Below are 26,668 nucleotides of genomic sequence, written 5' to 3'. Positions count from 1 at the left end.
TCAGGCATAAATGGGATCCACAGAGTCCTGTTCCTCCTGGTCTTCAGACTTGAAAACTAAAGTGACCTGGTTATGTGGTCTCCACACCTTCTGCCTACAAAGGCGGCACAGGCACCAACAAGGTACCATCTCATCTAGATGGGAAAGCGGGCATCCGAGAGGCTCATAGGAGATGCTGGGTCCATGGCTAGAGCTCACTTCCTAGCTAGCAAGAGCCTGGGCTACCATTTCTTGTAGGAAGACAGGGGTATAAGTATCACCTGCCAGAGCACTAAATGTGCAAGCTTATTTGAAAAATTCCATGAAATTGAAGTCCTTAGTGAGTCTGGGGTATTTGAGGAGTCGGAGATTATAGAAATCTGGCCAATAAAATCTACAGTGAGGGTCTTTATAGGGCTAGACTATGCCCTATTATGCAACCTAATTTGATGTAGCCTAAGAAACACAAACTTAGATGGCACAAAAAGCAGTCTTCCCTCAGAACAGAACATGCTTGTTTGGCTTTGTTGTACCTGAGGTTTGGTGATCAGCTATTAATACCTGTTTTAACACATGCCTAATGAGTATACTAAACATTCCCTGACTTTCACAATCCTTTAGATTCTTCCAGCGTTCAGACTTTCAGGGGTTAGGTATGATAAATATCGAGCGATGGGCAGACTAAGTAAGGTGGAAAAAGGTTAAATTGGAGAAAGATAAGAACACATCTAAGTCATCACTCTTCCTTTCAAAAAATCTATTTCAGAACCCTAAAAGAACAGTGTCATAATGTTCTTTCTTTAGAAATCACCCAGTATACAAATCCACAAAGAAGCCAATGATCTATTCTCCAAATTGAAAACAATTATTTTTTACATAGCTTTTTAGTTTTAACTAATGCATGTTAAATTTTGAAATCATAACATAAACATACAAACTGTACGATCATTTGACATCCTTGTTACTTAAGAAAGTGAACAATGTAAGAATAGGGCTACAGGGTGTCCCACGGGAAGCTCTGCCTGGCCCTTCCTAACGCAGAAGTGGCCCCTTCTCACTCTTCTGCACAGTTCTGCTGGGCTGGCATCTGTGCTCCACAAGATTCTTTAACAGATTGCATTGCCTAAAATATTTTCCTACACCTTGCATGTGTCATTTAGAAAGCACTGCGAGTACATCTTACATAGCTGATTTTCTTTTATCTGTTTCTTTAACGATGAACTGTAAAGTTCAGCCCACCTCACCTATGCTGACTTTCCTCATGTTGATCTCTGGGAAATGATTTAATATTTGTTTGACTTTCTATACATCCATGTTCTAGACATAAGTATGTTAGAAATATTTTCACATCCATTCCCCTTGTAACTTTTTTATGAAAGCTGAGGATTGCTTGGGTGTCAGGAAAGTGCTCCATAGGTACTTACTATCTCAGGCTGAGGGCCGTGTCAGCTGAACTACAGGCCATCTGCTGTCCAATCAGGAATGCTGGCCTTGCTGCGAGAAGCATCTGGTCTCAGGTCTTGGCTCTGCCTTTCTCTACCAGCAGCCGCAGCAGCAGCAGCAGCAGCACCTTGCCAGTGCTACTGTGTCCTCAGCTGCATAAAGTGGTCCCTACTCTGACTGGCCAGTTTTCCCCTTGTCCCCATTTGGAGGTAAGCATCACCTCATCTCTTACCACTTCTGGCCATCCCTTTCTCCCTAGGTAAGGGAAGCACTGGAATGGCTCCATCATTGCTGTTAGTGTTGATTTTGAAACCACAGTTGACCCAGCACTGAGATCCCCTTGGAGGCACAACAGAAATGGCCAGGTCTCCTTCACCTTCAGACACAGCCTGGGAGCTGTCACTGAGCATGTAAGTCATCTGGAAGGTGGTGGAGACTTGCTGTGGGGACAAACCTGACCAACGGAGACAGGGAGAGGGGAGTCCAGAGATAATGCTTTTCCCTTTCACCCAAAGACATTTTGCAGCCTTCCAACAAGGAGAGTATGGCTTATCTCCGAGATGTCCATCTCCACTGGACAATCAGCTTGTTTTCCTGAAAAACTGTGAACAGCTCGGTGGTAACGCCCCCACCCACATTTGCATTTCCTCCTTCAATATTATTATTATTTTTTTTTACTTCACCCTTGCGGCTTTTGATTACACCTTCCAGGAAGGCTTAGCAGATAGAATTTGCTTCAGGTTCTAACTTTGTTTTCTAAGGAAACAGGATTACTAAGACTTGGCCAAACTGGGTTAGTCATACTTGAAAAATATCTGAAATACAGTAAATCCTGTACTAAAAACTGGATTGCATTAAAAAAGAATGCAAATCACACTTAATAGCATATAAAATAATTTATAAACATGTTATGGTACAGTAAGTGTATTTTACTTAGATGTCAGGTTTGATAAGACATATAACTTTTACAAATCTTTGTATTTCAACAAATAATGTATATTTATACACAATCTATCTGTTTTTAGGTCCAATAACTTCAGCACAGTTTATTTGCTGTCATAATAGAATTTATACATCTTAATGAATCTTCTTTCTCAAAGGATTACCTATGCACCCCAACATTTCTATTATAATATATCCAGAAGTAGGCATAATATTAATATACTATATTTTCTGGTACTTCCGAATATAACCCTAGAGAAACATCATTATCTACTTGAAAAAAGAGCTGAAACACAAGCTGGAACCTCTGAATATAACATCATCACACCTCTTGTTAGTTGTGTACCATAAGGGCAGGCACCCTCCCCTCTTAAACACCTTAAACAAACTATTCATCTCTACCATTATCAGTTTACTTGCAAAGTGATTTTAGCATATATACAAACACAAACTGCTCCACTCAAGCAAGAACAAATCCATACATTTACATAGTTTAGTGCATTTAACTTAACCATTATTCCATCAGAGAAAATATTGGGCTTTTTCTTTCACTGGGAAACTCATTCACTCATTCACTCATTCACCGTGCATATTGTATTCCAGGGTACTTGAATACAACGGTGAGAAATTATGGTTCTCCACTTCACAATCCAAACTGCCTACTGCACCTTAAATCATTAATTCTCATGTTTGCAGTTTCTTACTGGGAATTCTCAGGGCAAGTCTCAGGAACTGCCCACATCTGACCCAATCATCTCCTATGAGTGGGGCACTGAGATGCATCCCGTCTCCTATTGTTGTGGGTGGTATCACAGGGCCCTAACGGCCCTGGCTGGGATTCAGTGAAGGAGGTTGAGAGAAATACAGTTCATAATCACTGTGGCCGTTGATTGCTGTCCAGAATCTACATATCACCTTCAGGTCTTACTAATTTCCAGAGTTTGGTGGCTTTTCACAATATAACAGTTGATTTTTGAAATATAACTTTTAAAGAGATATCATACAGCAAAACTGCTGTGTTCCAGGAATTATAACACCAGTAACTCAACCTTCAGCACACTCCATACCATTTTTCCTGAGGTCTGTAGTGATCTAGATGGAGAAATGTTCAGCCAATTCTGGAGAAATCTTCTGCTGATTCCTGATGCAGTCTGTTGTCCTGATAAGTGTGGCAGTTTCTACAATCAGAGAGGCCCGGAGAATTAGCCTCAAAACACATAAAGGAATAACAGAGAGATTTTCATTATAAGAAAACAAAATAATTCAATACGTCTGAACATCTGGAATTAACTTGAACTGAACTTTACTCTTCTAGACTGAAGGTATTTAGGGCATTGTTTGGCAAATTCCGAAAGAAAACCAAACTGTTACTTTTTTCCATCAGGGCTAACCATTTGAAGCAAGTTCAGATTTCAGTTCTTTAAAAATATGGAAGCAATAATATTCTAAGATGATAATAATAATACATTCTTATTTTACGAGATTCAGAGCGTGTTTCCATGCCTCTATGTCTATGTACACAATTTCTAGTCTTTAGCATTCAATTGTAGACCTCTGTAGTGGCACTTATCAACCTACTTAGAAATTGTTTAATTTTTTCTTCCCACCAGGATTTGACTCCTGAAGGATAGAGAGGCAGTAATCTACCAAAGCTAAATACACATATACTCTGCCTAGGAAACGTTACTCCCGGAGTATCCCCAACAGAACTGCATATTGGCATGGAGCAATAGATTTGTGCAATAATGCTGCCAGCTACATGGTGCTCAGTAGATGCCTTCATTTTGTATCAGTCCTTGTTTGTAGCACATAAAGACCACATTCCCCCTGGGGTATGATACGTGTACGTACCACATCTTAATTCTTTTACTTCATTGGTTTTTTTTTTTTTCTTTGAACTGGGAATCGAACTCAGGACCTTGTGCTTGCCAGGCAGGCGTTTATGCCACAAAGGTATATTCTCACCCCTAATTCTTTTACTTTAAATCCCCCTTCTCCTTCACTCCCTCCAGCTCTCGGTCTCTTTCCCATTTACAAAAGATCCATCTCACTAAATTTACTGTATTTTTTCAGTTTTGTTAATACTGAAGATTATTTGAAGGTGTTCATTTTAAATGGTCAGTTTACATGTGGCCATTTTGCATATTATTAATTATTTCAGTGTAGCTTTCCAATCTGAAATCATTTTTCAAAAGAAAAATTTGAAATTATTTGTCATTTTCTCCTATACTTACCTGAAAACTTATTTGTTGGCTTCTAGAAAAGAAAGGGAAGGCTTATATGTGCACTTTCTGTATCCTTCCATCAGGGCCATATAAAGCTTCTGACCACATGAAAAGAAAACAAACGAAAACAGAGGCACAAAAACTCATACTGCTAGCCAGGACCAAGTCATCTATTGTTAGCTCTAGGTCCTTTTCCTGTGTTTGTATCCCACATTCACACTATGACAAGGTTGACATGTGCTATCTTGTTCACATGGCTCGGTAGCTTTCAAAATATTATAAGTGCCAAGGGGTCACTAGAAAGGAGGTGCATATTCTGGGTCTGGAATGTGCAGAGAGACCCATGTGTCAAAAGCTTGGTCCCCAGTCACTATTCAGAGGAGGTGGAGCCTCCAGGAGGTGGGGCCTCACAAAAGGTTTTAGGTCCCTCCCCTTCCTCTTTTTTTCCTCCTGCTTCCGCTATGAGGGGAACAGTTCCCTAGCCTGTGCTCCTTCTGTGATGTGTTCCTCACCACAAGTCCAGAGCAAAGTGGCCAAGGGGCCAAGGACCAAAACCTCAAGCTATGAGTGAAAATAGAACATTTCTCTTCATAATTTGACTTATTGTGAGCATTTATCACAGTAATGGAAAACTGGCATGCACAGAATTTCAGTTGTAAGTGGTTAAAGACAATATAGAGAGACCTTGGGAAGGCTCCTGCTCATGACAGATATGGGGGTGTGGAAGTTCAGAACCTATCTGTAGTGCAGAAATCAATTTTACAACGTGGTCTCCAGACACAGCAAAAACAAAAAAACAAACAAACAACAACAACAAAAAAAGGCTCAGAGCTGTTACAATCATTACTTGGAGACCATTGTGGACTGGGGTGGCTTCAGCAGCTTGATTTTTATATGAGCAACCAAAAGCCAACTTAGAGCAAATGATCACATTCTAACAAATAAAATTTACTCTTAACTGCTCAGTAACTGCCAAGACTACAGCTCCACTTTAACCAACCAAATGTTTTGTTTTTCTTGCTTCCTCAAACACCTTATAAAAGACTTCACTTCATGCCTCTTTGGTGGAGCCCAAACCACTTAGGGCTTGGCACTGCCCCGTTTATGATTCACTGTCTACTCAAATAAATGCTTTAAAATGTTCATGTGCTTGTTTATCTTTTAACAGTTGAAGGTCAAACTTTTTTTGCAGCCATGATTAAAAGAGGAAAAAAGAAGGCTCAGAAGACCAGTCAGTGAACTGAGGAATAAGTACTTGGAAAGAAAAGTTCAGAGAAATACATATTGCAGTCAGGAAATAATCAAATAACTAAATCTGCATTATTTCAGTGTTGGCTATGAGAAGTATACCTGTTATGGTTTGTATCTGTGTGTCCCCCCAAAGCCTCATGGGGTCACGGGGCAGGCTTTTAGGGTTTGATTGCTTATGGGTGTGAGAGCTGCACCTGCCCTGGGGTGGATAGTTTGCATATGTAAGGGAGAGGAAAAGGGTGCTTGCGGCCATTCCTCCCCCATTCCGCCCTGGTGTGTGCTTGTTGCTTTGCTGTGTTCTATCGCCATGAGGTGTAGCTCTCTGCCATGTGCCACTCTGCCTTGTAACTTGCCAAGTACGAACTGAAACCTCCACAAACTGTTAGCGAAATAAACCTTTCCTTCCTTAATTTTGGGCATCACATATTTTGTCCCAGCAGCGAGAGAAAAGTAACCAAGACAATACCTTAAGGTTCTAATAAGGGGAGAATGATCTGCACAGACTTTTTTTTGATGAAAACTTGGTGCAGTCTAGTCCACAAAATAACAAAGCTAGTAATTGCCAGGAAGCCAAAGATTAGCACTTAAACCTAAGACTTAAACCCAAGTTGAGTAGCTATGGAATAAACATGAAATTAAAAAAATTGGACCAAGGGTATAGCTCAGAGGTACAAGCACTTGCCTGGCAAGCACAAGGTCCTGAGTTTGATTCCCAGTACCAAGAAAAAAACATTAAAAATTGATTATTTCATGTGTTCATCAATCAATATTCATATTTATTTCAGATTTTATTTCATATTTCCATATGCAAATTTTTACAACTATTTCTTTATGATCAAGTGTATAAAGCCTATAATATTAAAAACATTTTCCAACTAATTTAATTTTGGAGTCTAAACCTAAGTTTCCAAGCTGTAACGAATGAGTGACATGAATTTGGCTAAGAAGCATACTGAATTTTAGAAAATCTTTTGCAAGTAAAACAGCTAGCTGACACCTATAAAACGAAAGAGATGAATGGAAAACACACATGCCAGGAAAGTTTGAGGGAATGTTCTCAGAAAGTTCCACAAAGATAGGGGTGCTATTAAAAAAATCATAGTTTCAGTATTTGCAAAATGCTGATCTGAGAAAAGAAATGGAGAAATCACACTTTAAAATGAAAATCAGGTTGTAATCTTTACCTTTGCTGTGGGATTGCAGAGTGTATATTATCTCCCTAAAAAAAAATAACTAGTCAAGAAAGCTTCACTTACATTCTCTGAATGATGGTTATATTTTTTTCATTACTCAATATAATCTACCTTTTTATTTTTGGTAAAAAAATAACCCTCAGTTTATTTACCTTGTAGTTTTTCCAAACTTGAAACTACCAAGTTCTACTGCTAAGCAGAAAAAACAAATAAACATAAAATCTGAGAGCCCGCCCCCATTGCTCTGAAGTCATGGAATGCAGAAGGAAGTTCAGTGGCCAGATGGGTGCAGAAAGCCAAGAGGGAGGAGGGCAAGAAAAACTCCTGCACCTAAACACCCCTTCAGCAGAAACTGACAAACACAGAACAAGGCAGGGTAGGCAAAAACAAGGAGCAGTGATGCAAGAGGCTGTGCTGTGGATGTGGTCTCCCTTCCTCTTCTCTTCGGTCCTCAGGCAATGGTAGCCCAAGCTGTAACCTGCCCCTTCCAGATCTAAATCCCAGTCTGCGAGCTCTCTCAAAACTCACCTGAAGCAGTGCGTGAGGCACACAGCCATGTTTCCTGTCATACATCAGGTAAGAGAAAGTGGTAATTCTGCTTCTATCACAGTATCGTTTGCCTTTAATTTGCCTTTGTAGATGTTGAGGAAAAAAGGAGACATTTTTATTAAAAAACTTCTACTTTTATTCATATTAAATTTAATGACATGTTTTCTTCCTGGGCAGAAACAAGTAACCTTAATGATTTGGGGTGCATTGAGTAATATTATTTTAAAAACTACATTAATAGTCACTAGATGATTTCTTCTTGGCCTTTTGGCTAAGACCAAGTGTAGTGTCTGTTCTTATTGGTTTAACAGTCAGTAGATGGTGTTAGATTCCCAAGTACATGTGCAATAATTTAAACAGATATTAAAGTGTGCGGCTAGAGAAAGCACTCCAATTTCTTACTTGAGAAAACCTCTTGTTACCAAAAAATCCTGTGTCAAAAGTTCTCACAAAAAGAAATCACTTTGTTATTTTCAAGAATAAAAGCAGTCCTATGAAAATGAAATGATTGACAGAACAAAAAATTTTACTATAAAATATTTGGTTGAGACTAGCATTCATCATTCTGCACTGTACAAATTTAACTCTCCTTGCCACAAATGCCAATTTGAAACCAGAGATCTTCTCGTCAAAGAACAATGAAAGGAGATTTGGAGGCTCTGCCATGCAGGCTGGCTCAGTTTTCCGGGCTCAGGGCCTGGTGGATTCCTGTCCCCGTGTCCATGTGGAGTCTGTCCAGAAGTCGGCGATGTGCTGTCCCTGATGGTGGCACTCAGAGTTTCAGGAAACATGGGCCTGCTACACAGGGGATCTCACATTACTGGCAATTACTGTAAAACATTTGTACACAGAAAACAACCCAAACCACGGTCTTCAAAAACTCAAGAGATCTCTGTCTCTCTTTCCTTCTGAGGCCGATATGTTATTTTTTCAATAACCTTGTATATTTCAGCATTTTCTTTAACTTTCTAGTGTATGATTCTAGTGTATGAACTTTGGAGAGCTTCCTTCCTGCACTTCCACCTGGAGCTGCACCACTTAATAACTGACACACATCATGAGCCTTTGAATACTGTTGGAGACAAGCTCTTCCATAGCAGTGTTGACACAAAACCAACAAGGGGAGGGCATTATTTTAGGAGACAACCCTGGCATCACCATTTTCAGCTTTTTTCAAAGGAAATATAGAAAGTGATATAGGAAATGAACTAGGGCCTGGGGTGGGACAAATAAAAGCCACTTGCCAGTATTTGGTTTTCATGTGCTAACCCCCTGCTGGACAAATTTCATTCTCAGTGGATAAATAGGGCCAGTGATTTCAAAGGCCTGGGAAACCCATTCACCATCAGCCACCAGTGTGAAAGTGAATGAACACACGTCTTTAAATAACCTGCTTATAATAGCCCAGGATTACATAATCCATTTTTTCCTGTTTTCTTTCATTATTTGAAATTCAAAGGTGAGGCATAAGTAAAACATTTAGATGAAAAATACTGAAATGTTCTGCCTTAAGGCAGGAACATTGGAAGAAATAGATTCTTGTTGTTTATTTTCTATGATGTATATTTTATCATTTTAAGGAAGTATGCTTATTTGGGTTTTCAATTTAAAAAGAGACACACATTAGATTTACTGGAAGCCCATATGCACATATTAAACAAACCAGTACTGCATGTGTCCTCGAGCTTGAAAGAAAACTTCATGCTGAGTGAGCTCCTTTCTTTTGTCAAACTCAGGTACCTGTGTGGATTCTACTGTTTCCTGAGAACCACCACTTCAGGGCCTTTGTTGGGGACCATGGATTATGAATTGAGTGTAGGAGATATCTGAGGCCATCCTTGTCCTGCCCTTTGAGCCAGATTGGAATGAAGAAACTCCCTGGTAACCTGCCACCTCTCCTCATTGTCTTCATCAACATAAAGAACCCCATCATCATAAGACTACCACTGCCCTCTGAGTCATCTAGTAATCCCCTCACAATCTCCCTCAGTCAGTAAATGCCCAGGTTCTGACTGCTTCATGGCCTTTTATTCCATGAGAGCAACTGGTCATCCCATTTCCCTGCTGGGCTGCCATTTTGTCTCCTGCTCTTTCTTTTGCTGTGTTCTGTAACACTTGGCAGGAAACTGGGGCCCACTGCAGGGGTCTCCAGTAACTGGCACCCAACCTCACTCAAGCTCACAGCATTCTCGACTGCCTGGCGGATTTACTAGGAGTGTTTCAGCAGCACTCAGATCTCATGTGATGACTCCAGAGGTTAGTGCTTCTGATGCAAGTAAAATATTCACTGGATCAAAATATGGGAAAGTCTTATTCTTTAAGATATCTCTTTCTCTCTCTCTCTTTCTTTGAAAAGTCTTTCCTTAAAATCTCTTTTAAAAATGGCAAATGCCCAATACCAATTAGTAGCATCATCAAAATGATCCAGGGAATAATTAAGTAGAATCTTTGGTTCCCACAGGCAGGAACTCTAGGTGTAGAAGTTTGGGATCATCTTGGACAAGGATTCCAAGACAACCTTCACTGAAAACCTCCATGCCTTGCAGCACACGGGAGAACTTATCTCCCCTAACACATTTGCCGCCTGGAGTCTGGCTCACTCTGTGCGCACGCCCTCGTGGTCTGGACATCAAGACTGCTAATCCGAAACCAGCCATAGAAAAACACCTAACGCTGGAAAGCTGGTTTCAGTTTTGCAGCACTTGTCAGAGAGATCAGGAGACAAACAAAATGAAATCCATGGAAAGTTATTGAGCTGGTCTGGGCTAATCTATGACCACTAAACAAGGAGAAGTTGCAAATATTAAAATCACTGGTGCCAAAACAAATACAAAAGAGACATTTAGAACACTCAAAGAACTAGAAAGCGATGGTTTAGTGCTAAGCAATGCATCCTTCTTTAACGATGACTGCTAATGTAAAGGGAAATGTGGATTATGATGCTGTTTCACAACTAAAATTGTACTGTAAGAAAGAGGAATAATAGTAAAAATTACCTCATGTTCAGACTTCCTTTGCACTAAAGAAATTATCCTTACTTGTGTTCAAGTGTAAATGTGAGCTACTGGAAAACCAGACCTCTCTGGCCCTCAAGGCATCCACTATCACTGAGCCTGAGGCTACTCTTCCTTGTCCTTTGGAGCATGAGGATGAGCATTTCAAGACAACCTTAATCAATGTCCTGCCCACTATTAATGATTTTGAGGCTTCTCTTGCTTTCCCTTGGAGTCCTGATGGTGGAGCTTCTAGCAAAGTCATAATTTAAGCCTCCACATGGCTGTACACATCCTTAGGTGATTTTGTTCAAACTCCTCAAGGACAATATCCCTTATAGGAAGTGAGAAATTTACAGCTAAATGTTCACATGCCCCTTTTCTCTCCATGACCTAAAGCAGATCAGGCAGGATTTAGGAGAGTTTTCAGATGATCCTCATAAGTACATAGAGGATCTACTCAGACCTATAAACTAGATTAGAGAGATATAGTATTATTCTTAAATCAAATATTGACTTCTAATGAGAGACAGTGGGTATAGACTTTAATCTGTGAGTTTCTTAGGAATATTACAGACAATAGGAGACGGATATTTTCAGAATGAATTTAAACAGAGCCTTGCAGGCACTGCTATAGAGGTGACTGGATAGAGAACCCAAAATGTCTTGAAGATCTCTTTGTCCTAAGGCCAAGATTTCTTCTGGGCTATTACCTGCCCCTCTCTATCACTGGAGGTGATAGGTCTCTTTTGCAGGCTGGGATTTTAGAATATTTGATTGAAAGTCAAATATTAGAAATTAAGACCTAAGCAATATAATTGCAGCACTTTCATTTTCCCTCTCACTCTCTTTCAAAAGGTTAAAAAGCAGCCATTCAGGTCCTTGGATATTGACTTCATTTTCTGTTTGGCAATAAATAGTTAAAATTACCTTTAAAAGTCTGTCCCATTAAAGGGAGCAGTTACATGTGGCTATCAAAACAGCAGTTTTGGCCATCATCTGCAACTATCCAATAACTATGGCTATCAAACCACTAATGAGTAGCCTATGTAGCTGGATATTCCAATCAGATAAACCATCAGCCCAGGACATGTTATATAAACTGTCTTTGCTTTCATAGGTATGAGGATTTTTTTCTTTTAATTCTTATTATAAGAGCTCTCTGTTAACTGACCTACAAAAAGTTCTGATTAGTATATTTATAATTACAAACTAATAATTGTAAAAAAAAAGTTTCAAATTGGCCAAATATATTTGAGTGTGCTCTGATTTCATAAACAAATTGTCTTACATGTATCTATTTTTCTATTTGTCTAATGTATAAACAGTTGCATTATTTGAGCACAACCATTTTTCTTCCTTTTGCATTTTTGGATTTTTGAAATAATCACTAACCCCTTCTGAGAGTTCCGAGCTACACTAGCAATTGACCATTATTATGAGTTATTAAGAATGAATAATAATAAAATCTGTAAGGAAGTCCAAGACCAAGATGTCAGCATAGTCATGGTCTCTTGGGGGAGTCTTGTCTTGCACTGTAGATGGCAGGTTCTTGCTGTGTCTTCACAGAGCAGAGAAAACACCTCTCTCTTCTTGTTCTTAGAAGGACACTAACTCCACTATGGGTACCACCTTCATGACCTCACCTGAGTTAATTATCTCTGAGGAGCTCTTGTTCCAGTATCTTACAGCTGGTCATTAGGGCCCCAATGTGCAAGTCTGAGTCTAGGGGTGTGACTGAAAAGATCATTGTACATTGCTTAAGATATTCTTCCTTCTATTCAAAAGCAAACAACCTTCCAATAATTGCTTCTTTCTTAGCTTTCAAGTGCACCTTCTCCCTTCCAATACTATCTTCTTTCTTAGTTGTTGAATGTACCTTCTCCTCAAAATATGTGTTCATTATGAGGAGTGTCCTTGGCTTTTCTAAAATCTAAACATTTAATGGATTCTCTCTCATGAGGTTTTCTGTGCTCCAGCAATGGTCCTGGATCTTTCCTATCTCTTTCCTCTAGTGAACTGTTAGCTTCCAGAAATGTTCTTTCATTCCTGTATCTTTACCTCTTCTCCTCTACCCCTAATCATTGGCATTTCAATACACCTCATCTGAACCAAAATTTGCTGATTTGCTCCCTTTACAGCATAGCTTTAAACTTCTCCAGAGCACCGCAGAAAAAAACATTCTTGACAGATTTGACTCTATGCACTTTCTCCAAACCCTTACCTATTTATCATTTTTAAACCTAAAAACAACTACTTTCAATGCCCATGCTCCATTGAGAAATGTCCCACCAAATAATTCTGGCTCCTTGTACTTACTTCGGTGCCAAGGGCCTCAGCGCACTTGTGTCTCTTGGGTTCTCAGCAGCTGTGAGCGCTGACCTTCCCACTTTTCTCTGGAGCTGATCTCTGCCCCAGTTCATCTGCCAGTGCGCTTCTCTGCTGTTCTCCTATCCACTGTGGGGCAACTTTATCCACTGTGTTTCCCTTCTTGCCATTCAATACTGGCAATATCTTGGCTGCTATTTTAGACCTTCTTGTTTGGTAACTTTAAAGTTCTCTCAGGCTTTGAAATGTCACTCATAGACCTGTTAAAATTTGTCTTAAGCAACTACCTAGATGGCTTCTGACTGCTACTCTAGCCATGTAAGAGCTAAACAACATCATTAGAGGGCGTCCTGTCCAGCTCTGACTTGGTCTTTCCAGCCAGCAAAAGTGTCTGTCAGTTGAATAAGCAGAACCACCTTGCACCCCGTGGTTCAGATTCAGTACATGGGGCTCAGTGTTCACTCTTTCCTGTCTTTCACCACCGAATTGATTCAATCATTTTTCAATGTAAAGAAAAGAAAATTAAACACTAAAAACAATGGTATAAAATTTTAAAACAACACCATAGGAGAGTAACAGTAGTTAGTACACTGTGCATTGTTATGTTCAAAGTAGTTTCTAGGATTACAAGACATAGGCACAAAAAATTGATCGAACAATATGGCACAAATCTTTCCCCCTCAATGAGCTAATAGCAATTAGCAGTATAATTATCTTAACTATCTTGTGTGTGTGTGTATAGATGGATATATAGATATAGATAGATGATAGATACATAGATATAGATATAGATTGATAGATGTATTTATTTATCTATTTTTCTTTTTCCCTTTCTTCTTTCTCCTTTCCCCCATTCTAGCTTCTCTTTCCTTTTGAGCTTTTTTTTCTCATTTCACACTTTCTATTATACATTTTGGGTCTTATTGATTCTTTCAGCTTCTTAAACTAGGAGGACAACACCATTGTGAAAATGGCCATTGTTATACAGATTTAATGCAATCTCCGTAAAAATACCATTAGCATACCTCACAGAATTCCTAAAATTCCTAAAATTCATGCAGAACCATAAGAGACCTAGAATGGCAAAGGCAATCTTGGGCAGCAAAGGCAAGGAAAGAGGCGTCACCATTCCTGACTTGAGACTCAATCACCGACAAGTTCTGTCATTTAAAATAAGCCTCTAGGGGCTGGGGATTTAGCTCAACGGCAAAAGCGCCTGCCTGGCAAGCTCAAGGTCGTGAGTTCGGTTCCCGGTACCGGAGAAAAACCAAAAAATAAAAATAAAAATAAAAATAAAATAAGCCTCTATAGACATGCAAGATTGATCAAAATAGTAAATTAACTGATCCTTTCAATAAAGTGATAGAAGTCCGTAGTACAACTGTGTTAGCTTTCCTGTATATACATATATATATAATTTTACCCTTCTTTCTTTTCTTTTTTCCCTCATCCCAGTTGGTCTTTACTTTTGAGCAATTTCCTTTCATTTCACAATGTTTATCATACCTCTTAGTTTTTATTCACTCTTTCAAGTTCTTACACTAGTGAGACAATACATTGCTTACACATGCAGGTCTGATTTATTTCACTTATGAGTATGATCTCTAGTTGTGACCATTTACCTCTAAAAGCCTTGAGTTTATCTTTCTTTATAGCTGAGTAATATTCCATTATATAAAAAAGCAACTTTGAAGTTATCAATATGTAATACAACTACCATTGTTAATTCCCTGTCACCTTGTCTGTAATTCAGTATTGCTTGTACTATTCTTGTGCTACTTTGTAAATGGTTGTCTGTCTCTGAATATGTTTTGATTCTTTTACTTCTAAAATAAAAAAATAAATAAATAAAATAAAATAAGCTTCTAAGAAGGTCTTGGTCATCACTTCCTCTGTCTCAGTACTGTGCATGTTCTCTGAGCTGTTACCTCTTCTGGTCCTGTAGAAGCTCCTGTAGGAGCTTCTCTCTGCTTGCCTTCCAGTACTGTTCTCTCCACTGTACTTCCAAAAATGTGAAGAGGGAAAGCTTCCTAAAATACCAATCTGAAATGAATGTGTGCCTGTGTAGACGCTGTTGTGGCTTCCTATTACATTTTCTGGCTGGGATCATGACTCTCTAGAGTGAGTTCTTGGTTTTCCAGCCACATTCCAGTTCATCACTCGAGCCAATCTTTGCTTGTACCAGTTTATCACACGTTCACTCCAATAAATTCTTTCTCCCTAGAAGAATTTCAACCACCCTGATTTTATCCCCCCTTCATCAGCTCTTACTTACTATTTAGGTTTTAGATTGAAATCATTTTCTTTGGGAGGACCTGTCTGATTCTTTTTGCAAATTTAATTCACAAGTGCTATGTCTGTTTTCCACCCCACCTGTGGATCTCAGAATATGCTTCTGTATTCCAGAACTGCATCTTCCCCTTGCTATCTGCCATTTACACTTGAACACTGTGGCAGCGTCTAATAATTAAACCAAAACTGGACTTCATCCCCAAACCCTCTCCCCACAGAATATTCCTGCACAAGAACCGTCTAGGTTAACACTCTCAGGATCATCCTTGAATCTTTTTCCCCTTGCACCACACATGAATGGTGGCTGTGTCCTGACTGTATCTCCAGATCTCACCAGTATCACACTGCCACCACAGCTCCTTCTGGACCCAACCCCTACCTTTGCAGGGAGGACTCCAACACTTGCTCACACCTGCTCCTTGCTGTGTCTATGCACCACCAGATAAGGCCTTGCCTTAGGTATTCCACAATGCATACATATGCAAAACATGTTGAATGCCATCAACATAAATAATTTTGGCCCATTAATGAAAAGCAAATAAGTAAATGAAGTAGGGACATTTTAATATTTACAGAAGCTTTGCTTTTGCTTTCAAAAACTATAGCCATTCATAATATCCTAGTAGAGCTGACTGCTAATAAGACAGTTCTCTGGTGACAACCTGCATTCATGGCAAGAAAGGATAAAACGCCAGCAAGGGCAGTCGTCCCGTTGTCACTCCAGGCAGCCCCGCCAGCTTCCTCCCTGCACCAGCTACTCTGCTACACTGTCGGCCACATGCTCTTGGAGCTGCAATACGTCTTTAGGCCAAAGAGCGGCAGAGCTGATAGGAGAGCTGTGAAACTTGAAAGTTAGTAATTATATCTGATTTCTAAGCCTGGCAAAAGGAAACTCCAAATTTATCCATAAAATTTAACTATTGGTCAAATATTTGCATTATATCACAGGTTTTGTATTATGCAATATCTCATTGGAGTTAGCAAATTGGAAGGAGATTGAAGGATGGCCGAGGTGAGGCCTCTTTCATATGATCATCGTAGGCACAAGTGTCAGATGAACGTGGCCTCTGCCCCTACCTACAGGCCCGTGGCCGTCCAAGGGCAATGCAGAGAGGACTTCCCTAATGCAGCTGGGTCACCCTTGCAATGGTTAGACATATATTTTAAGCCAGAGCTGCTAAGAAGGGGTCAGAATAAAGCACTAAGCTTTGGATATGTGGAATACTGCTTTGCACTCTTCTAGGCATTTTAAAAATTATCAGTATTTTAAATTCTCTGTTGAGTATTGGTCTAGCAGCTGTGACAAATTTCCTTATTGCAAGAATGTTAATGAGCCTAAGTTTTAAAGGGATTTAGAAGTGTAAACTAATGCTGTTCTATTCAAATTAAATCATTATAGTGAAGAAGTCAGTGTCTAGTGTTTATGTTGTCTGATAATAACTGCAATTTAAATGCAAATATCGAGTATAGTTCTAATTTTTTTTCTGACACCATGCAAATATGACAGCATACTACAACATAACTGTATTGTAAAGGATAGTCATAATGTCACCCGGACAGGTGACATTTATGCTGTGACATGTTATGTTCATGTAAATAATGATAACCTTGGGCTACATTCCAACCCTAGAAAAAGATATGTTTATTTTTACAATGAAATTTGTCATAGAAGTGAAGGAAAGAAGTAGTAACAGCAGCTGACTTTTTCAGAATAAAAAAGGATTTTAATCTGTTTTCCTGTGTAAGGAAAAGACATTTTGTTTACATGCTGCGTTAACAAGCCTCAAACCAACCGAATAAGACAATAAAGGAAACTTATGCCGGTTTGATCCAGTAAAAACAAGACTGAGGAAAGTATTCCATGTTAAGTTTCAAAAAGATCACCACTGAACTCACTGGAAGGGTTCCTGAAACCCGAGGCTGCTCACTCCTCTGGCACAGTGGCCAGAAAACTGTGCCAAGTGTAACGCTCAGTCCCAGCAGCCCACCGAGAGCTCAGAAACCCATCCCTTCTAAATAGCTCCTCATAAATGAGAGAAGGGCCAGGCTTGCTTTTGGTCATTGTTTCTCCCATCAGGATAAGTCCCTACTCTCACTGTGTGCTAAAACTGCCACTCTGTACCTACCAGGTTTTCCTGTGTCTTGGTACTCCCCTCTGCAAAAAGTATTAACGATTTTTATACAAACATCTCAGTTTTTTGTTCGGTAGTTTTTCTCTAGTTGGGATAAGTAATTTATTTGTGTGTGTTTGCAATACATACTGGAAGTTTCACTTGACCCAGCTGTACCTCTCCTGGGTATATTTCTGGAAAGAACTGAAGAACTTATACTTTGGTGGCACGTGCTTACCACTGTTATAGTGACACAGTTCACAGCAGCTAAACTCAGGAATCTCAGTTTAATCTGTCTGCTACATTTTCATGTAGCCTTTATATAACTATGGACAGATATGTTAGTTTCAATCCTTAGTATAAATAGGGTAAGTTTTTGCTATTCATAAAGCTTTTGGCTGTTGGGTTTGGATTTATTTATAAATATACTATTGCAGCATATACATATAGCACTTGTATTTCTTATTTTAGCCTTTTTAATAGATGGACAGCTGGAATAGAGTAGATGAATAAAATCCTAAAAATAAAACACAAAATGTCACAGCTAACTTTTCACCAGCAGTACTTGATTGTAAGCTGTCTATAAAATTGACATCCACAGTGAGATGCATTGACTTAGTTTAAGCACCATCCAAAACAAGAAATTTGTTGACAAAGCTACTAACCTCAACTTTTCTTTGTTCTAAACAGTTAAACATTCCAAACTTTTGGGAAGGAACAAGGGCCAATTGTGCAAACAGTTTAGAGCTGACAGTTGCATGCAATATGCCAGGAATCTTTTACAAATGGAGCAGCATTTCCATTCAAAATCATTTCAATACAATGTGTGTGTGTGTGCGCGCGCATGTGCGTATGTGTGTGTCTACATACTAACTTTGAAGTCTTGATGAAAAAAAGGAACTAAAACCAAATATATTTGTTTTCATGGCCCCCACCAAAACTACTTTTCTATTGCATGTATTTTCTGCCTTGTTGAGGACTTAGGAAACAAAGATAAATGACTAAAACTTATTTAGACTCCTTGTTCACTCCCAGAAACAATGGATCCTTAGTTTATTCTGATTCTGCCTCCTATCATTTCTCAGTGGATCTGATCCACCTCTTTCTGGGGCCACTGACTCTCCCCATAGACAGTGCCATGGGAAAGATACCCCTTGAAGTTGTGGGAAAATTAGGAAAACACACAAGATGCCATCACTATAGCAGTGATGACTGTTGTCACTACTCTCATCTCATGGATTCCAAAACTATCCTTGAACACTCAACTAGAGTTTTTTTTAGGGGAAAATTAGGGGTATAGTTTCTCTATTGTATATTCTCAACAAATTTTCAGACAAGATCATAGTTGTTCTAATGTCTTCTATTTCTTTGCTGAAACTGTTAATGAGTCCTTGATGGATCAATATCGCATGTCTCTATCTGTTTTCATGAGAAACCACTTTGAAGATATCAGTATGTAATACAACAAGCATTGTTAATTTCCTACCACTTTGTTTGTAACTCTGTATTGTCTGTACTGTTCTTTTGCTATTTTGTAAAAGGTTGTCTGTCTGTTAATGTTTTCCTCCTTTTATTTTTAAAATAAGATAAAAAAATAAAGATAACAATATGCAATGTATTAAAGAAAAAATTCTCATCACCACTTACTGATTGGTCGGTCCCAACACAGAACATCTTATGCTCTGGCCTTAAAACTACTTGGAGTCTCCTAAATGAATTATGATGCTTTGTGCCTCTGTTTTAGGCTGCTCTGTCAGAAATGCCAGTTCTACCCTTGTCCACCCACAGAACACATCACTTTTCCTCTTCATTAAGACTTCAGTCTCCATACCTCACAATAATACGATTAATGATACTTTCCCTTATGCTTAATCTAATCTCCTGCTTGAGCAAAATTTTATTAATACCTCTACTGTATTGTGCTGTAATTTAAAAAATGCTTTTACTTCTCTCGATAGAAAGTGAGTTTCTTAAAGTCAGGGTAAGTACATTTTACTGCTGAATGAATTCCCACATCACAGTCCTTTTCCGAGAGTTATTAATTTTCATTGGAATGAATTATACATTTTATAAAATCTTCATACACAGCGCCACTCTTTAAGGGAAATGTTCTCTGTAAAAAGCATCACTCTTTTGAGCTTCAGCATCCCTCAAAATATGTTTCTTTTTTTTTTTTTTTTGAGACTTCCAAAGCTTTATTAAAGTTAGACCGCAGGAAGAGTAGGCAAAGATTCTTCTACTTACAATTATCAAGAAGGTAAAAAGGTAGGTCTTTTTGATGGTTTGAGGTTTTTTCAGATTCTTCTCTAGTTATATCATCTATAATACATCCCTCTGAATTAGCAATCTCCTTCCCAGCTTCCCCTGTACAGTAGGAATACTTGAGAAATGAGTGACAGCATTTGTGTCCCCATCCACCTTCTTTCCAGTAGGGTCCCCAGACATGCGTGTGATTGCTGATCTTCACATCTTCCTCACACCTGGAGCAGGCAACAGCATGCTCCTGTTCTTTAACGACGATGCTATGTCTTGAGTATTCTACAGAGTCTTCAGTCTGGGAGCAATTCAACTGGAGGTGCATCCAAGTGTTCTTGGCCACCATACTTTTCCAGAATGCTCTCCGTCTGCTGTCCTTAAAATCTTCTTTTTGGCTTTTAATGACTTATATCACAGCTCTAGTTTTGTAGGATCTGCCTACAGAAGCACTTCAGATCCTCTGCCGTAGGCTTCCCAGGCAAACAACTGTCTGAGCTGTTGAAACAGTATTTCCTGTGTATCTAACGAAGTTATCTCCAGCATACCTCGCTTCATCTGGATTCTTCCCGGCATTGTCATATGGATTCTCTCTCATTGCTCTAGCTTTGGGATCATAATAGGCAGAATTTGGATTCAAATTTCTCAAGTTTTTGCCATATCTTCTCAAATCTTGAGATTCCAGATAGTGATTCACCCCATGAAGTCAAAATTCTGTCCAGGCATGTCAATATCATCTGCATACTTATCTTCATCTTCATCTTCATCTTCACTATTATGATCTTTTTGTCCATCTGAAAGTTTGGTTCGTCTCCTCCCCACTGGTGTTTTGGAGAATTATCTTGTTCTACTAATTTTCCTGAGGCTAATTCTTCTTGGATCTCCTGTGCTTTCAATGCTTGTTTTGCCAAATCAACTTTGGCATATTCTGCTATAAATTTTATGTGCTCCTCTGGATTATAGCCATTCCATTGATTCATATTCCCATTGGAGTCAAACATCAGCTGAGGCTGGACATATTCATCTGGAGCTATATTAGTACCTGTAAATTTGGCTCCAACTTGCCTAGGTCTCTCAAAGCAGTCTTTCTTTTTGTGTGTTTCATGGCCCCACAATTTTCACATGCTCTTTAGTAGTTCTGAAATTCTCCTTTACATCTCTCTTACCATTCTCCAGATAAGCTGAATTGCTTTTGTTTCTCTGGCTGTGGTCTCTGATGCTTTAACGTATATCTTTTTGATGGATCAATATACCATGACACTGAAGAAATATATGGAATTTCTTCTTTGATGGATCAATATACCATGACACTGAAGAAATATATGGAACCCTCACTGTGGAATGTGAGGGTTAATGTCTTTTTCTTCTTCATCAACTGCACGAGCATAGCTGAATTTTCTTTGTTCTTCTAATTCCTTCTTTCTCCAGTCCTGTCTAGGCATCTTCTTTGGCTCCTCCAAATTCATTTCTTTGGACTCTGACAAGAATGCAGCATTAGCTGCATCCACCGGTGTGCCAACATGATGATGGTGCTTCCTCCAGTTCAGCCACCCAATACCATCCTACCTAAGGCAGTCAAACTGCGAATGTTTACTTCCGGGTTTTCTGCCTTCTTCCGGCAGCCACCGCAGTAGCTTCTGGAAGGCTAACGCATGTGCACTAAGTAGTAATTGATGCTCAGGCTCTCTGGTGCCTCCAGCATTGGGATGTTGTTTCCATATTTACACTCCATCCAATGATTTCGGTGGAAGACCTCCACATGATATAGGGGAAAGAAACTCCCAACCTACTAGATGTCCAGTATAAGTTCGCATTCTCTAAAATCAAAGAATGAATTTTAGGAACAATGGAGATTAAGAGCAGAGTATATTTATTGGGCTAGAAAGCTTCTGTCTGAGAGAGCGACAGAAGGAATCCATAGTGGTTTGCCAAAACATCTGTTTCAAAATTAAAGAAAACATACTCGAAAGCAAATGAACCTATTCTGACATAAAAGAAGTCTGGCAGTCAATTGCTTCAGAGAACATTTTCCTTATATGCTTATTAATTCAAGAACCCTTGAACACATATAGCTACCTGTTCATATGAAAGTGAGAGAGATGAAAGCAATATACAGATTTTTTCCAAAGTGATGAAATTTGCTAACTCAATTTATGGAATAATTCTTAAACATGTGTTTCTAAGTATGTATTTCATGTGTTAACTGAAAGCTGTTTGGGTCATTATCAGTTTTGTGGGACTACCATCACAAAGAACCACACATGGAGGGCCTCAAGCAACAGAAAAAGATCTTGGTGGAAGACCTCCAAATGATATAGGAAAAACTTGTCTCATGGTTCTGGAAGTCTAAGGTCTAAGTGTCATCAGGCTTGGTTTCTCCTGGAGGTATAAAGGAATCCAACCCAAGCCTCTCCGGTAGCATCTGTGGCTTCGTGGACCCCTATGGCTTTCCTTGGCTTGTAGAAACATTATCCTCATCTCTTCTTTCACTTCACTTGGCATTCTCCCTGTTCATGTCCATCGCTACATTTTTCTTTCGTATAAGGCAGTAGTGATGCTGAATCAGAATCCACCTCAACATCCTCGTTTGTACTGGGTCACCTCTGAAATCACCCTGTCTTCTAATAAGGTCACATGCTGAGGTTCTGGTATTTGGACTTCAACATACAAATTTTAGGGTGTACAATGCAACCTGTAATTATTACTGTATAGTAAATCGAGACTAAGTAGTTTACAAGAATACCATTTGGGTGAGTTCCTTGGTTAGGCTTATGTTAGTATACCAATATATATGGAGCAGGCTACCTTATTATTTTTTAAAAGGCAAGAAAACTGGGGTTCACAGTTCCAGAAGAATAAGGTCCAAAAGGCACGGGATGCCTCCTGCTAGCACCCTTTAGGCAGTGTCCTGTCATGGCGGGAGCGTGGATAGATCTCTCTGTGTGGTCTCTCCCTCTCCTTCTCAGGGCCAACAGGATTCAGTTATGGGTGCTCCATCTTGATGACCTCTTCTCCTCCAAACCCCTCCCAGGGGTCTCACCAATGAAGGCCACAGTCAGATTATGTTTCTACCCTCTAAACACCATTTCCATAAGCCTTGGTGAACTAAAATCCTGCATGAGTTTAAGAAGACCAAAACACAGTCAAACTATAATGATGAGCTCAAGAATGCATTCCAAAATAGAGCAGTGTTACAAGGTTACATTGAAACAAGTCTTTTCAATCTTAAATGCTTATTTTCCAAAGTTCTGAATAACAACGTGATAAACAGTTATAGGTTATTCACAGCACCACAGGGGAGCCGGAGGCTAAAGGAAACTTCAGTAATACTAGCTCTGTTTTTATTAAATATTTTTTGGATTTTGCCATACCAAAATTTTTATTTTTAAAACTATAATTAAGGTATTTTTACATTCCATCAAATTCCATACACACAATGAGGTCCTCACAAATCTCACCCTAGAGCTGGAGCCAGATGCATGTATGACATATTCTTTCCCTGTGTCCTTTGTACAGCACTAGGATTTGCTCACTTAAAATGTAAAAATCTTTGTTTATGATTGCATTTTTGCATATGTAGTCCTGAGCTTTGTATGTCTTACTTTTTTTTGTAATTTAGGAATCACTAAAGCCCACCAAATCCCAAAACAAATAAGATATTACCAACAAAGTGGACAGTGTAGATTAATAAAAAATATCTCAGATGTCACTTGACTTTTGTGTAGTCTATCTGTACCAGTGTATGGCTTTAGCAAAGCCACTAAGATATCTTCATATCTTTGTCAGTTTTAAGGGTGAAGTGTTCATAAACTGGGCATTGGAAAGCATGGTTTGGGTGTACCTTCAAGGGGAAAAGTTTGCTCAGGAGCAGAAAGGGTCTGGATTTGCTCCTGGTCTAGTTTATAGGCTGAGAACTGAGGGACTTCCTTTCAATTATGAAAACGATGTTGTTGTTGTTGTTGTTGTTTTTATTTTGAAGCACAGCTTGGAGAAAAGGGTATATATACTTAGATTTCAGGTGTCCGGGATGCACTAATATTGAGAGGCATTTTTTTTTATCATTTGGCTGAAGTCCTTTGTGGGAAGAAAGACTCAAGCAAGTGATCATATGTCCCTGCCTGAGAGGATATTCACCCTCATCCAATCGGCTTGTGCTGCTCTCTCCAGCAGCATTCCTGCCAAGGACTGCACTGGCATTAAAAGGCAATTATTCTTCAGTCTTAGACTCTCGTACAATTTCCAGGGCTCTTCACAAAGAGGCACACAGCCCTCGCAGCAGCTCTGTGCTTCTGGAAATGACTTCCCAGCACAGACTGGGCAATGCTGGAGCTGTGGGAAGCCTGGCTCTTCAGCACGAGGAAATTTCCAATACTATGAAGAGCAATGAATAGAAGTGAAAACCTTTATCTCTACCTCTGCATTTTCTAGACTTCTTTCAAAAGTCTCTTAAAAATAGAGTTGTCTCAGAAATGTTATTGCTTTTAAAATACTGATAAATCTATTAGGTAGAACTTTCGAGTGAAGCAGTTTCACTGACAAAGCCATTTGATGGCACACTCTGCAATTTTACTCCTATCTTCGAAATCATCCAGCTAAATATCTTCATTTTAGAAAGGAAGCAAGTAAAATATCATAAACTCGGATGACTTATGTAGTGGTACTTTCCACCTAGCGACAGAGCTGGCTTTGGAGCTGAGATGGCCCATCTGTGACTGCAGCCGGTGCTGGTGAATTCATGAAACAGTTATAGTATGATGTGAAACAGTTACAGTATGATTAAGGATGGTCCCTCATGAAGAAAGCTTTCCTTTCCTGCATGTGGTGTAGCCATTGAAAATTCCATGCACGGAATTTGTCTTTCCAAACCCATAGGTTAAAACTCTAATCCCTTAGGTGATGATATTTGTGCATGGGGGCCACGGCAGGTCATGAGGGTCGCTGAGATTAGAAGAGCAGAGGCTTTGGTGGGATTGGTAGCCTTAGAAGCAGTCATGTGAGAACCAGGATGAGGAACTCACCATGACCTTGACCATGCTGGCTCCCACAGAGTGGGCTTTCAGCCTTTAACCTGTGAGAAATAAATGTTTACTGTTTAAGCCACCCAATCAATTGCATTTTGCTTTACTACCCCAACTGGCTAAGACAGTAGAGAAAATGTTTACTGATGAAAGCACAAATGCATGGGGCCCCTAACACGATGAGCATTATCTTTGCATATGATAGGAGATATGATGATTTTGGGTCTAGGAGGGGGCATGGTTCTGTGATAAAAGGTTGCACCGCCCACATGGAGGAAGATATTTTTCACCTGTTGCCATTACTACTCTCTTTCAAGTTATCTCCAGGTAACTCTTAGCTGTGGTCCACATGCCCAGGTATGTCCATGCACACCTCTGTCATATCTGCTACGGATAATACTTATTAGAAACAAGATCATAAAATACATATTTATAATTGAGAGAAAATTAATTCCATAATATTAAACCAATAAATATTTCTCTCATTCTGCAAGGAGTTAATTCTACTAAAGAGACAACAAATGTTAGAAATGAATCACTATTTCAGTAAGTTTTGAGTCTCAGTTAATAATTAAATTTGAGATTAATAGGTAATTGAAAGTTTTCTTCAAGGATAATCCGTGAAAAATCACTTTACAGTATAGTTTATGTTTTTTCTTAACACAAGCAAATGTCTTCCAAAGTTTTGTCGCTGTATCCATTTCTAGAACTGAAAATTTCAAATATTTTTCTAAGTGGCAATTTGAAATTTCAAAAATCTTGATTTTTATTTCAACTTACCTGGGTAAGTGGAATTTTTTTGAAGGTCAGACTTGACTAATTGAGGGTTGGACATAATATGGTGGGGTTCAAAGTCTGTTACTCAGCCTGCTGCATAAATGGGGGGCTGGCAAACATTCTGAGACTTGTTTTAATGAAACTGTTGAATGTGTACAATTTTGGAGCTTCCCAGAGAGACAGGAGATTCAGAGAACAATATTGACTCTATCAACCTAGAAATGGTAACTGACACCAAAGGACTGGATTGGATAATGAAGGAAAGATAGGCAGAGTTCAAAGAAAAGGATGCAGACGAGGTTGTAAAAACATTATAAATATTTATTGTACAAAGACAAAAAAGAATAAAATACCTGCAAAAGAAATGGAACCCGGGAAACTGTGGCATCACAAGACTGAAAAGAGAACCATTCAAGAAAAAACATCAGACCAACAGACCAAATGCAAAGTCATCCAGTGAGACATGGACTGAAAGCGGCCCGTACAGTGGAGCCCACGGCCATCACGGAAGCCTGTCAGAGTGAGTGGCCTGGAATCATCCGCGATATCCACAGGCTGACAGGGGTGAAGGCGCTGGGCTGCACAGAATGTATTCAACTGTTAGTAAGGTAGCAGCAGAGCCGAGGAGCTGGGCATACAGGGGTTTGACGGGTACAGAATTTCAGCTTCTGCACTTGTGATTTTCTTTCTAAAAAGGGAGAGAGGAAAGGCAGCCCCTGGATATGGGGAGACTGAAAATTCAAGAGCTGGAAGACTGTGTGGAGTCAGTTCTCCAGGGAGATGGGACCCCAAGCACAGGACTTCCACAGAGAAAAGAAAAACTCCCGAAGACAAGGAAAGAAAAGGGGCACAGGTGCGTGGTGGGGTCCGGCTGTCCCCAGGCTCCTTTGATGGATTTTATCCCTAAATAAAGACCCACAGCTACGTTCTGAGAAAGATGGGACATTCATGTCATGAGAAGTTTAATCTTTACACATACCCTCAAGTGGTGTTTCTTCATCTCAAATATATTTTTCTCAATATTTCTATATCTCTATCTCTTTTTCTCTCCCACCCGTTCTGTCCGTAGAATCTTAAATCTTCCACTTTTCCAGCTTTTCTATTTTCCGGCCTTTTTCTCACCAATTCTGCTCTCTCCTCACATGAATTCCATGCACGAGGCGGCCAGTCTCATTGCTTCTTCTCTCCCTGTGCCCCACATGGCATGCTATGTTCATCCCCAGAACCATAGCATCCATGCTTCTGTGACCAGCAAGAGCCTTGTGTCACCAGGAAGGCTTTCTCCTGGCCGTCATAGGTCCCTTCCTTCCCCAT

At 39.5% G+C, this 26,668-nt stretch overlaps 1 pseudogene; it reads right to left on the bottom strand.

Annotated features, from left to right (window-relative positions):
• LOC102014222 lies at positions 1 to 26,668 on the bottom strand (annotated as a pseudogene).

The sequence above is a fragment of the Chinchilla lanigera genome, unplaced genomic scaffold (genome assembly GCF_000276665.1).
Source record: "Chinchilla lanigera isolate Chin_1 unplaced genomic scaffold, ChiLan1.0 scaffold00009, whole genome shotgun sequence".
Taxonomy (NCBI): Eukaryota; Metazoa; Chordata; class Mammalia; order Rodentia; family Chinchillidae; genus Chinchilla; species Chinchilla lanigera.
This window is presented reverse-complemented; position numbering and strand designations above follow the sequence as displayed.